This window comes from Gallinula chloropus (assembly GCF_964237585.1).
Source record: "Gallinula chloropus genome assembly, chromosome: 17".
NCBI lineage: Eukaryota > Metazoa > Chordata > Aves > Gruiformes > Rallidae > Gallinula > Gallinula chloropus.
In genome coordinates, this window is record NC_140102.1 from 4,172,666 (window position 1) to 4,184,784 (window position 12,119).

Consider the following 12,119-nt stretch of genomic DNA (forward strand, 5'->3'; position numbering starts at 1 on the left):
GAGCGAGGGAAACAGTGATCTCACTTTAATTATCACTGTCCTCCTCTGAGCAGAAGGTTATTGAATTAGAGATGGCACCACACCAACACTCAGCTCCACCTATTCCCCTCTTCAATCCCTCTTTGCACACCTCACTGCTCCTGGCCCCAGGTTCCTCCAGCTGCCCATCACCGCCCTCTCCCTGGCCAGCTGTTCCAGCTGTTGCAGGCAGGAACATAACAGTGGCACAGCCCTTAAGAACTCTTTTGCTTTCAGGCTTTTGAAAACATCCAGGAGGGCTGAACATCCTGCCCACCACCTCGGTCCTCCCTTGGCTCCGCTCTGCCTGCCAGGCTCTGGCTCCTGCAGTCTGCAGCAGGATTTATTGCTGGGGAAATGCAGTGCTCCTACTCAGGAAAGTAGGACATTTGCTTGGCAGCTCGAGAAATAATGGGAGATGGGTTTAATTATTCCACAGAAACGCTGGGATTGTGCAGATGCCGAACTTAGGTTTAATATAATTAAGATAACTCATGTCTATAAACATGTCTGGGACTGAACCTGATGTTTGAGACGTGGATCCAAGCTTGTGGGTGTTTTTTTTCCTCTCCCCGATTTCAACTGGAGCTTTGAGGGTCCAACATGAGCAGGATGCAGCCAGGTTTGGCCCTGTGCCTGACCCTGCTGGGCACTGCTGGGCCCTTCAGTTTGGGACAGTGATGCTGAGGAAGATGGTGGGGGTGTGTGTGGGGGTTCTGATTCCCAGCTGGGTTTTGATGTGGGTGCTGGCATTGGTTGTGGATAATGGGATAGAATAGAGAAGGAAAAAAAAACCCCAACCAACCCCTCAACCCTATTACTGATGGTGTCAGAGCTTTTGGATCAAATCCAGCCTCTTTCTTCTTTCATAGCCAACTGCCCTTTCTGCCCTGCCTGGGGTGGCTTTGCAGCCTGGCTGAGCCCAAATGCTTCTCCCAGGCTGGATGCTGGGGATCTGCTTTGCGAGGTGAGCGTCTCCTTGGCATGGCAAATCCAGGGACTTGTTAGGCACTAAATAGCTGAAATACCACCTTGTTTGTCTCTGCTTCCACCTCCCTCTGGGCTCTTTCCTCCCTCAGCGCAGCTTGTTCCTCCCTCCCTGGGTTCCTGCTGCTCTTCACACCTTGAAATGCCTCCTAACACCCCTTGTAATGGTTTCTCAGCCCAAAATACCCAAGCTGGGATGTTACTTGCTAATGGGCGCCTTGGGCTGGGGTGTCTGGGGAGCTGAGAACCACCAGCCAAAACCCATCCCTTCACCTCATCCCTCCAGCACCGGCCAGTCCCAATCCCCATCGATCCAGGATGCGATTAATCTTCTCATTTTTAACTTTGACTTGGAAATCCCATCCAGCAGCAGCAGCAGTGAGGTAAACGTGCGGATGACACACATCGCTGCGGAGTAATTAGACCAACACACACACACAGAGGCACAGCAGTACTGATTTCTGCATTAGCATGATAATGAATGTTCTCACTAGAAGCTTGTAATTATGTTTCCTCTTTTTTTCCCCTCCCCCTGAAAGTATAATTAATTATGAATACAGCCAGAGTTTGACGCTAACGCTGCTTTTTTTTTTCCCCCTATTTTTTTTTTTAAATCCCTTTTGGTTCTGTTTCTGCCCTATTAAAAATTTATGAAGGAACCAGAGGTAAAGCCATTTTCCCAGACAGTCACTCCTATAAATTCAGTGGGAATAATATTAGGAAAAAAAATAAAAATAATCATAATAACAACAGCAGAAGGCAGGGGGGGACTTGGCAGAGGGTTTTCTCTGCTCTTCTATGGGCTGTTGCCCAAGTGAGACAACGCAGTTGCCAGTCGAAAGCTGTGGTCCATCCATGTCATGGGGAATCAACTTGTTAAAAGGGCAGATAATGGCAGGAACAAGGGGGAATGGGTTGAAGCTGAAGGAGGGAAGGGTTAGATGAGCTATTAGGGGGAAGTTCTTTACAGAGAGAGTGGTGAGGGGCTGGAACAGGCTGCCCAGAGAGGGGGTGGGTGCCCCATCCCTGTGGGTGTTCCAGGCCAGGTTAGATGGGGCCCTGGGCAACCTTGTGTAGCTCCAGGCCTGGAGGTTGGTGGCCCTGCCTGTGGCAGGGGGTTGGAGCTCTGTGATCCTTGGGGTCCCTCCCAACCCAGACCAGTCTGTGACTCTATGATTCTGTGGCAGCTCAGTGGGATTGCTGCCAGTGGAAGTGCCTGTGGGTATGCCAAGGTAATGAGCAGCCCCCGGAGGTGCTGCCCCTGCAGGTCCCCTCCCCAAAACCACTGCAGCTGCGCGGAGTGGTGGCAGTCATGGTGACACATGGGGTGGTGGCAGTCATGGTGACACACTCTGTGAGGAAAAAACTTGGTTTGTTTAAAATAGAGGGGGGAAAAAACCCCAAACAAACCCACAAGCGCTTTCAGTACCTTCTTTAGGAGAATGAGGTGCAAAATCCAGAACTTCTAAGGAAGTGCTGTTCTTTTTCAAGTCAGCTCACAAAGAGGATGTGTTTCTCACTGACAAAATGCACCAGGACCCTGGGATGCCACTCCCCGTGGTGCCTTGGCCGCATGGATGTGGGATAAACCTCAGGGTTTGGTCCCAAAGGGCTGTGCTGGTGTGGCTGCTTGCAGCGGGGGAAGATGCTTCCTCCCCGCCTCCAGCGTGCCTCATCATTTCCTTGTGAAAACTGCCTGCTCACACCCCCCTTTGGGGACAGAAAGTGGGGAAATGGTTGAAACTGGCTCAGAGGTTTGGTGTAAACATGTGATAAGTGGGGACAGGGACCGAGGATGAGCTCTTCACAGGATCTCCATCCCTCCAGCCACCCCAAAAGCCCCCCCCTCCCAGTGCTGCAGACTTTGCCCCCCGCCAAGGAAGCCTGTGTTGTTTTTCCCTCCTCCTCCGCTGGTTGCCATTCATCCCACCAGCCTTCCCTTGCCGTAGGTGTGAACTGTTTTTCTTTTTAAATTGCATTTATTCTAACAAATGTCTCATGCAAACACAATTGCAGGTTTGCTGGAGGGAGATGCTATTTGCAGGCAGCCTCGCACAAAGGCAGATTTATTCCCCTTCCATTCATTTGAAGCTAAAGTAATAGCTCTAACTACAGCTGACTTATAATAAGCGCGTTACTGGGAACAAACCTGTATTCTGCATGTATTTCCCTCTTTGTCAGCTCCATCCAGGCACTTTTTCTCACTCTCTCTTCTTTCCTCTTTTTTTTTTTTATTACAATAACAAAATCAGAGCCTTGTCGGTGGAAAGTTTATATGCCCTATTTATAGAGCTCTGCTGTCTCCTGGCTTTTATGTTCTAGCATAAGTAGCTCTTTACCCTCTGCTTGCAAGGAGCCTAGTGTGAGCCTGAACAGAGCCGGCACCTCCATAATAGCTCTTTTATCCTTCCCTGTGGAGGGAAGCATGCCCTGCTTTCCATGGACTCACCCGCTCTGGCTCCAGCCTTGTTGGAGACAAGGACCAGTCCCTGTGGGGTTGAGGACTCTGCTCTGGGAGTTTTTGGGATCTGTTTTGGTCAGTGGGTCGTTGAACTTGTGTGTGTGGGGAGTGTTGCTTGAGGGAATAGGGGGTGGTCTGTGGGGCAGGGCAGCAGCATGGTTGGTTTGCAGCTCGCTCTGGAAATCAGTGGGTCTGTCTTGTGATGGCTGGGAAGGCATGGCCCAAGTTTGGTGTGGAAGTTTGCCACCTGCTCCATGACTTGTGTTAGTAAGAAACAGGAAAGTGGTCCCCAGGGAGTTTCAGTGATCACCTCAGTGACTTTTGTAGCCAGGCTGGCACTTCAGCACAGTTTGTGTCTGCTGGTCTGCATACACAGGCCAGCCCGGACTAGCATCACCTACATGACCTGAACTACTCTGTTCCTCACCTCAGGGTGTTCTTTGGGATGGGGACTTGGGGTGGGGCCTGGCAGAGATGCTGAGGGAGGGGTCCTGCAGGCAGCAGCCCCCCACACATGGTGCTGAGGCAGAAAGCAGAGAGGCTGGGTGGAGAACAAGCCAGAGTCACCATTACCTGCAGCAGCCCTGCAGCCCACACTCCTCAGCGTGCCAGCTCCCCTGGCTGCTCCCCAGTCCCCAGGTCCCTCGTGTTAATCCTTGCTGGCACGCTGGGGAGTGGAGCTGGTGAGGAGCTGGGTGCTGGTGTGTCCATCCTGCTCGATGCTCTCACGCCGACACACAGACACACGCTCTCAGCAGAAGGCACAGTGTCTCCTCTGTTACCGTGTGTCCTTCGTGACATGTCATCAGGGCTCGGGCTGGACTCTCCCATCTGTTCCAGGCAGAAAGATTAGGATAAAAGGGGCTATTGTGCAATTCTCCTTCCAACTAACTTTAATCCTCATGAAGGGAAAATCTAAATGCTAAAAAAGCCTGGATGAGAGTGCCCTGCTCAGATGAGATGTTTATAGAACAAATAACCATTATATTAAAAAATAAAAAGGAAAAAAATTAATTATTAAGTTTATTGCTTAATAAACTGTGATTCAGGCAGTAATGCACCCAGCTTCTGCCCAGTCCAGAGCTGGGGCTAAGGGAGCGCAGCTCTGCCGCAGCCCAGCTCCTCCTCAGGGCTTTGCTGGCTGAGGAATCGGCCCGTCTGTTAAATATAGCTGATGAGCTGTTCTTGAATTGCACCTAATTACGTCTCCTCTCCAGTGTGCCAGCGGTTCCCAGCTCTTTGGAACGACAAGGAGCTGGATGATTGCGGCTTGAGCTCCTCAGGTGGAGTGAGATGCCCCTGTGTTATCCTCCTGTTTGGCTGTCACGTACTTGGGAGGAGGGAAATGGGAAGGTGAATTCTCTGGGAAGGGAGGGGGAAAAAAATGAGGAAAATAAAAATCCCTGTGAGATTCCTTCTGAACTCTTTGCTCATTAAGATGTCAAAAGGGTGGGTGCCCCTATCTAAGCAGGGCTTGAATTTGTGGCAGCCGTTGGATGGGGAATTTGGTGTTCCCAGCTCCGTGGCCACAGGAAGATGCCCATAGCCAGCTCCCCGACAGCTGCAGGATCCCTCCTGAAAAGCAGTCTAATTTAAGCAAATACAAGTCTCCACCCCTGGGGACCTGGGCACCAGGTCCTGTCCTGCATCACCTCGTCCACCACTCTGTGCCTCTCCCATGCCTTCCCTTTGTTAAAAAGATGCTCCTCTGTCCCAAAAGCAGGGCTCTCACTGGAGTTTAAGTGGGTACAGAAGGGGGAAATATTTTTTTCCTCAGTCTAAAAAACCCACCAAATGTCTTAAAGTGAAAAACCTCCACAAACAGAATTCCCTATTCCCTGCACTGAGCAGCACATCCAAAGTGGAGGAGCCTTTGTTTGGCCAGGAGGACACTGGAAAAGTAAGAAAGGGCTCTGGACCTACTCCCACTTCAGCTTGGCTTTTTGGGGAAGAAAAGTGAATGCTGCTCTCCCTGTGGGGCTGGAGGCTGGAAGCACAAGGAAGCTTTGAGCTCCCATCCATGTGAGTGATGTACTTCCATGGGACTTACTGCTCCAGGGCCATGTCAGGTCCCCAAAGGCCACCATGGGATAGGGTGGGACAAGGTACAGAGTGAGGCCGTGGGCTGAAATGCTGGTGAAGGGGTACCCAAGCCCCTAGGAAAGGGGTCACCCCATGCAGATGCATTGTCACCCAAATGCTGCAGGTTGAGTGAGGATGGGTCCCCTCCTTGCTGATGCTGGGGAAGGCTCCTGCGCTGAGCTCCACTGAGAAAGAGCCAGCGGTGTCGTTACAGACACACATCTCCTCCGTGGAGGAGGAGAAGAGCCAGCACGACCAAAAATATGCAGAAGATCACTCCCTGGTTAGAAGTGGCCTGGCTACTAGTTCTAGTCTCAGGCGCTTGGCTTTGCTGTGGGAAGCCCTCATCATTTTTCTGCTCTTTTACTCATAGCCAAAAACATGATGAAACCAGAACTGAATGTGGGTTTTTTTTTTTTTCTCTCTTTTTACAGTAAGCATCATAAATTATTCACCCATGAGACTCAACTGAATTTATTACTCAAAAGGAGCTTCCTTTTGTCTTCAGGGGCTTGGACCTCAGAGCCTCCTCGGAGCCTCCCCTGGGGTGGCCCAGAGGTGACCAGCATGTCCAGCTGCCCAAGGTCCCATCCATGGGAACCCTGGGCTTTCCCAGCCACCGCAGCCCGAACACAGGGGGTATCACCATCAGCTTTTACCTGCCATCCCTGTGGTGTCCTGGCCCACACTGTCACCATGGTGGGAGCAAACCTCATGAGATGCTGTGGGTGCAGGGACAGAGACAAGGCAAAAGCAGGTTTTGGGGCAAATCCCACCAGGCAGTGGTGACCCCCATCACGGCACCCATGCACCCTGAGCCCTACCTCCAGGTCCTCCTACAAATGCATGTCCTAGGACAATGTCAGCCTAATCAGCACCCTCTTCGTTAGCAGTGACCTATAATTAGAAGCAGCAGCCAGCCATCTGCTTTTATCTCCTCACATCACATGGTGCCTCTTCGCTGTCCTTTATTACCGGCCATCATTTTAGATCAACGTTTTCCCTCCACCCCCAACCGTGTCTTATCTCACTTTCATTATTGCTAATGACCAGCGCTGGCAACACTCTGCGAGGAGGAGTGAGAGCAGGGCAGTGCTGGGAGTGCTGCAGAACTCCAGCCCATGTTTGCTGCCTGCCTGCCTGCCCCTTGCTGCCTCCCACCTGGTGTTTTGGGGGTTCGCAGCCTTTCCAGTGGACATACCCCCTGCCTCATGCCACTGGGGCTGAGAATAAGAAAGACTTGGGGAAAAACACACCTGCTCTTCAATAGTCTGAGTGTTTTCCACGTTTTACAAGCTCACCCTTGCAGGGGGTTGGACCTGATGAGCTCTTGAGGTTCCTTCCAACCCCTGTGATTCTGTGATCCTGCTCCCAGCGAGGATGGCATCTGCTGGGACATGGAGAAGACACCTTTATTGTCCACAGTAAGCAGCCAGGGGCTGCCAGGGAGCAAGACCTTGGAGGCAAGGAAGGAGAAAACCCCTTTTTATATACCTTTAAATTTGGTGCCCAGACAAAAGCGTAAGACATATAAATGGATTAACAGCCATGGTTTATTAGCGCTCCTTAATTCACTTCACAGGGCTGAGGGAAAAGTTATTAGCAGATGTATGGCCAGTAATAAGCTAATTATAACCCTGTCAGATCAGAGATTTGAAGAGGTGGGTAGTTTTGTGTGTGAGATAACTATAATTGTCTGCTAAAGATTATGAATTAATATTGATTTAATAAAGCTGTGGCCATTTATTTCTCTAGTAAAGACTAGTTAGTTATTCTGTGAGCTGCCCCAGCACCACAGGAAGCAGCAACCTCTCTGCCAGAGGTTTGCATTTGGGAGGCCAAATTGTGTGTGGGACTGGCTGCTGAGACTGTGTCCTGCCCATCAGCATCCCCATCGCTGTCTTTAGACGGGATGGCTTTGGTGCCTGGCTCTGTGCCCCGCTGCACTGTGCTGGCTTAGCCCCAGGGTCATGATGCACCTCGTGGGTGCAGAGAGCATCCCCTTGCACGCCTCCAGACCCCGGGCCCGGCACTGGAGGGGGTTGGGCTGGTGTGTGGTGGGAAGCGCAGTGAGCCAGGGCGGGCGTGCGAGGAGCCATGGGGCCGCAGCGCTTCTGTTGTGGGTAGGAAGCAGAGAGTGTGCCACACTTCTGCCGAAGCAGCGCATTAATCACCCTGCTCTGATCTCCTGCTCCTTTTAACCATTCATCTGCCTGGTGCCCGTAAAAGGCGTCTGTGCTCGGCACCAACGGAAGGCACGCTGCTGCCTGGGGAGGGGTGTTTGCTTTTTTAGTCTCATTGGGGGTGGAACTTTGCTGCCAACACGTTTCATACACCCTTACCATAGGATGCCACACTGGATGGGGCACCTGAGCACGGCCAGCTACCCTCTGCTCAGCAGGATAACTTCCTATACCAGATGCCCACACTGGGGCCAGGGACTGGGCTGGCCAGAAAAGCACAATGTCTTTGCAACTTCATCATGCCAGGATGCTAATGGGGGTCCCTGCCCCATGACAGGGCTGATGCACAGCAGTAGGATCGCCCTCAAACTTTGGAGATGAAGCCAACCCTGGTGCTGCTTAGATCATTACCCAATTTACAGCCGCCATCCAGGATCTCTTCAGTTTTTCCCCTCTCTGCACGCAGCTGAGTGCCACCTACTTTGGGATATTCACGTCTCATCATTTGTTTCCATAAACCATTGCCAAGCTTGGAGGCAAGCACGGAAAAAGGCAGGAGCAGTCATCTCCTGCAGATGGAGCGTGGCTGTGGGGGGCCGGTGCAAGATCCCCGTGCTGCCAGCCACCTCCCCAGGCTTTTTCTCTCCTCCTCCTCCAGCCTGGCAGGCAGAAATCTTTTTTTTTTTTTTTTTCCCTTTTTTTTTGTTTCCCCTGAGCTATATCCACTTCCCCAAGGTGAACTCCATCCAGCCCTTCATAGCGCCTGAGTCCCACCACATTCCGCTCATGCCTGGAGCAAGTAAAGACAGGTCACCAGGGCGGTTGGAAGGTGCTTTGGAGGGAGCCACGTTGCATCATGCAGGAGGGCAGGGGTGCAAATCTCCTTCTAACCCCAACCTTTGCCCAACATCTCCCCTCATCCATCCCCCTACAGTGCTGGGGGGGGGTCCAAACCACCTTGTCCTGGTGCCAGCACTATGGGTCACATGTGGTTACAGAAGGTAAACCCCCACTGTGGTTTTCACACACATTGGTCCTCGTGGGCTGATGCTCCGATAAAGTCAATTACAGGATGACTTAGTTTAAAGGCTGCAGCTTGCTGTAAATGTAATTACTTTCCCCTGAAGCTTTCCATGTGAGGGTGGTTTCAGAGTGAGGGTGGCTCCTGTTTTGCATCTCGCTGCTTTTCCTGGAGGAGTTTAAGTGAACCCAAATGAGAAAATACCCCAACTTCTTGAGTTGTGCAGGGCACAGGGCGAGTTTAATGTCATGACTCTCACGAAGATGAGGCAGGAGTCCAGTTTTTTCCGCTGAGATCTGAAATCCCCAGCCTTGGCTGCCCTGGTGTTTGAGAGGCACCGGCGCATTACCATTTTATCTGATGGAATAACTATCAACGGCAGCTTCGAAGTGAAACGCCACGGAAAATCTGTGTAAGCTATCTGCTGCAGCCTGGCAGCACAGATATACTGTGATTACAGCGACAGCCCAGCTCTGTCCTCTGTGGTTAATGCCTGTGTACGTGTCCGGCTGCGGCACGGCGACCCACGCCAGCTCTCCCCTCTGCTCTGTGATGCTCAACACACGCTTTCCATAGTCTTTGCTTTTGGGAAGCCGTAGCTCCCAGAGCCTTGGGATTGCTGCCACAATCTCATCTGTGATTTAACCAGAACAAGAAGCTTCCAGCTCCCACGATTGCAGGGAAAAAAGCTTCAAAACACAAAGCCTTGAGGCTGCAAAAGCCTGAGCCCTGTTGCAAAGAGCACACCGTTGCTGTCTGCTGTTTGCAAGGACAGTATTTTAAAGCCAAGCTTGTTTTTCTTGAGGCAGGGAAGGGATTTGATTTCCTGGGATCTATACAAACAGCATCCAGCCTCTTGCATTAGGGAGAGTCACACACTCCTCATTAGGAGGTTGTTAAGATGAGGATGGTGACAGTATCTGAGCTTGAGGGGTTCACTGCTAGGTCTTGTCCCACGCATGAAGTCACTTAGTCCCATAACATTGGGGCAACCATTATTTTTGGGTACTTTGGGTGTTATTTAGGGTTTTTTGGGGGAGATTACTGGGTGCAGTGGTTTTGCATGATGGTTTTGTAAACACCATTAGGATCTGGTAGCTGCTACTTACAGATGGCCAGGCTGCCAGAAGACAGAAAAGCAAAAGGAAAATCATCCCCCCTATTACAAGAGCAATGAGACAAGCACATATTCACGCCACGATAGCAGCCCAAGCTATTCCCTTCGGGACCGTGGCCTTCTGGACCACGGGAACATGGGCAAAAAATCCATCTGTGCTCTGGAAGGATATTCAGTAGTGCTGGAAAGCGTGTTCAACCCTAAGGGGTTTTTTTTTTTTTGGATGATAATGTTGTTCTAAGGTCACTGGAATCTAAAAGCCTGGCTCCTGGCTTCTCTAAAATTAATGTCTCGAGTCTTCTTGCCGTGGTAGGGGACTTGCCTTCCATTCATTAAGTGAAACGTCACAGATATGGGGGGAAAAAAAAGAAAAAGAAGCTCGAGAAATGCTAAATGGCCAGAGCACAGACACCCTGCAATGCAACATGGATAAATTCAGCCCTTTATCTTCCAAGATAATCGCATCTTCTAGAGGAAGATTTGATCTGTCGCTTTGCTGATGCTCAGCCTGCAAGACTAACACTTACAAACACGGATTTGAACTGCAAGGAAGGCTCTGTCCTAAATTGCTGGGCAGCCAGCTGCCAGGGGAACGGGATGGGTGCTTCTCCTGGCACATCAGGCTCCTCTGAGGCAACAGGACTTGTGCTCTCCATGTTTATGCTCGCACTGAGGCGTGTGTCTGTGCTTACATACCGCGTCGGGTGACTTAAGGAGACTTGAGTCCGGGCCTGGGAAAGTCCCTCTGCCCCGTGGCAGCGCAGCCGTATTGGGGCAAGGAATGCCGTGAGCTGCCCGCCCTGCCATCCCGCTCCCCGGGGGGAAATGCCACTCGTGGAGCTGTGGGAAAGGAGAAATGAGCTGCGGGGAGGTAGAGCGGCAGGGAACCTGTGAGGGCACAGCTCTGCCCGTGCTCCCTACTGCCTGGTGGAGTGGGGAGGGAGAAGTGGAGGTTCGCAAGATGCTTTTCCACTCGTGTTAGGGATGGAGGGGTGGGAGTGTGTAGATTTGCCTGGGCAGGGGGCAAATTGATGGAGCAGAAACGGTGGTGGCTGGGACGGTGTGACCGTCCCCATCGCCCCTGGGAGGACGAGAGGAGGAAAAAAAGAGCAAAAACGGAAAAATCAGAAGCTGGGCTGTGGCACTGGAAGGCGCGAGCGGCGTGGGAACGACCTGGGCTGCCTCAGCCTTAGGATTCTGCGGGCGTTTGCTCGTTAAACTTTTCCCTGCCCAGCTCAGCCCTCGGGGAAGGTTTTCGTTGCCGCCGGGGTAGCAGCGCGGACCCCGAGCTGGGGCTGGGAACGGGTGGTCCCCACGGAGAACCCCTCGGTGCCGGGAGACCCCAGCTTTCCCCGCTCGGTGCTGCGGGACAGCCCCGGGCACCGGCTAATCGGGGGCTGGAACTTTGCTGGGCAGTAGCTGTCGGGAAACCAGCGGCGATCCCCACTCCCCCCGTACCCCTCCCCGTCTGAAAAGGCTCGGGGGCGGCTTTTGCCGGGCCAGCCCGCAGCGTGGGTGAGAATCTTCACCCGGAAAAGTTATTCACGACACCCTAACCAGACCAGCGGCACCGGTAAAGCTGGCAACCCCAACACGGCCGGTGCCGCCGGCGTAACCGGTGCCACCGATACAGCCGGCGGTACCGGTACAACGGGCGGCACCGATTTAACTCGTGGCACCGGTGCGGCAAGGATACAGCCGGTGGTCCCCGTGCGCGGCACCTCCGCGAGGGGCTCTGCAGGGGTGGGGTGGGTCGATCGGTTCGTCCCGCCCGCCCGTCCGCCGGGTGCTCGGCGCTGCACGAGTCGGGCGCGGCCCCTTTAAGGCGCGCGGGCGGCGCGGCCCCGCCCCGCCCGGCCGCCGGGGTGGCTGTGGGGCGGCCTGAGGGACCGCCGCCGCCTCCCGCCGCGCCGAGGCAGGGTAGGGCAAGGCAAGGCAAAGCGAAGCAAGGGCGCTGCTGGGCCAGCGCTGCGGCTGAGGGGCGGCCCAGCCCGGCCCGGCCCGGCCCCGCGGGCGGGCGGACCCACCGACAAACCGACGGACGGCGAGGCTCGCGGGGGAGCAGCCCCATGGCTCTGGATTTATAAACACGGCGCAGATGGCGGGGCCGGGTCCCCGTGCAGAGCGCTGCCCCGCCGGGCGCTGAGGCGGGAGCGAGGAGGGAGCAGCGGCAGCAGCAGCAGCAGCGGCGGCGGCGGCGGCGGCGATGGGGGGCGGCAGCTGCCGGCGGGATTAGGTAAGGCGGGGGCG

General features: G+C 53.5%; 1 protein-coding gene across 1 annotated transcript in view; it reads left to right on the top strand.

Moving 5' to 3' along the window:
- The first annotated feature begins 12,008 nt into the window (after positions 1 to 12,008).
- NCOR2 (nuclear receptor corepressor 2) overlaps positions 12,009 to 12,119 on the top strand; it is a 245,299-nt gene continuing 245,188 nt past the window's right edge. The window contains exon 1 of the mRNA XM_084272224.1: positions 12,009 to 12,105. The gene's annotated coding sequence lies outside the window, so the exon portion shown is untranslated. The remainder of the gene's footprint in view (positions 12,106 to 12,119) is intronic.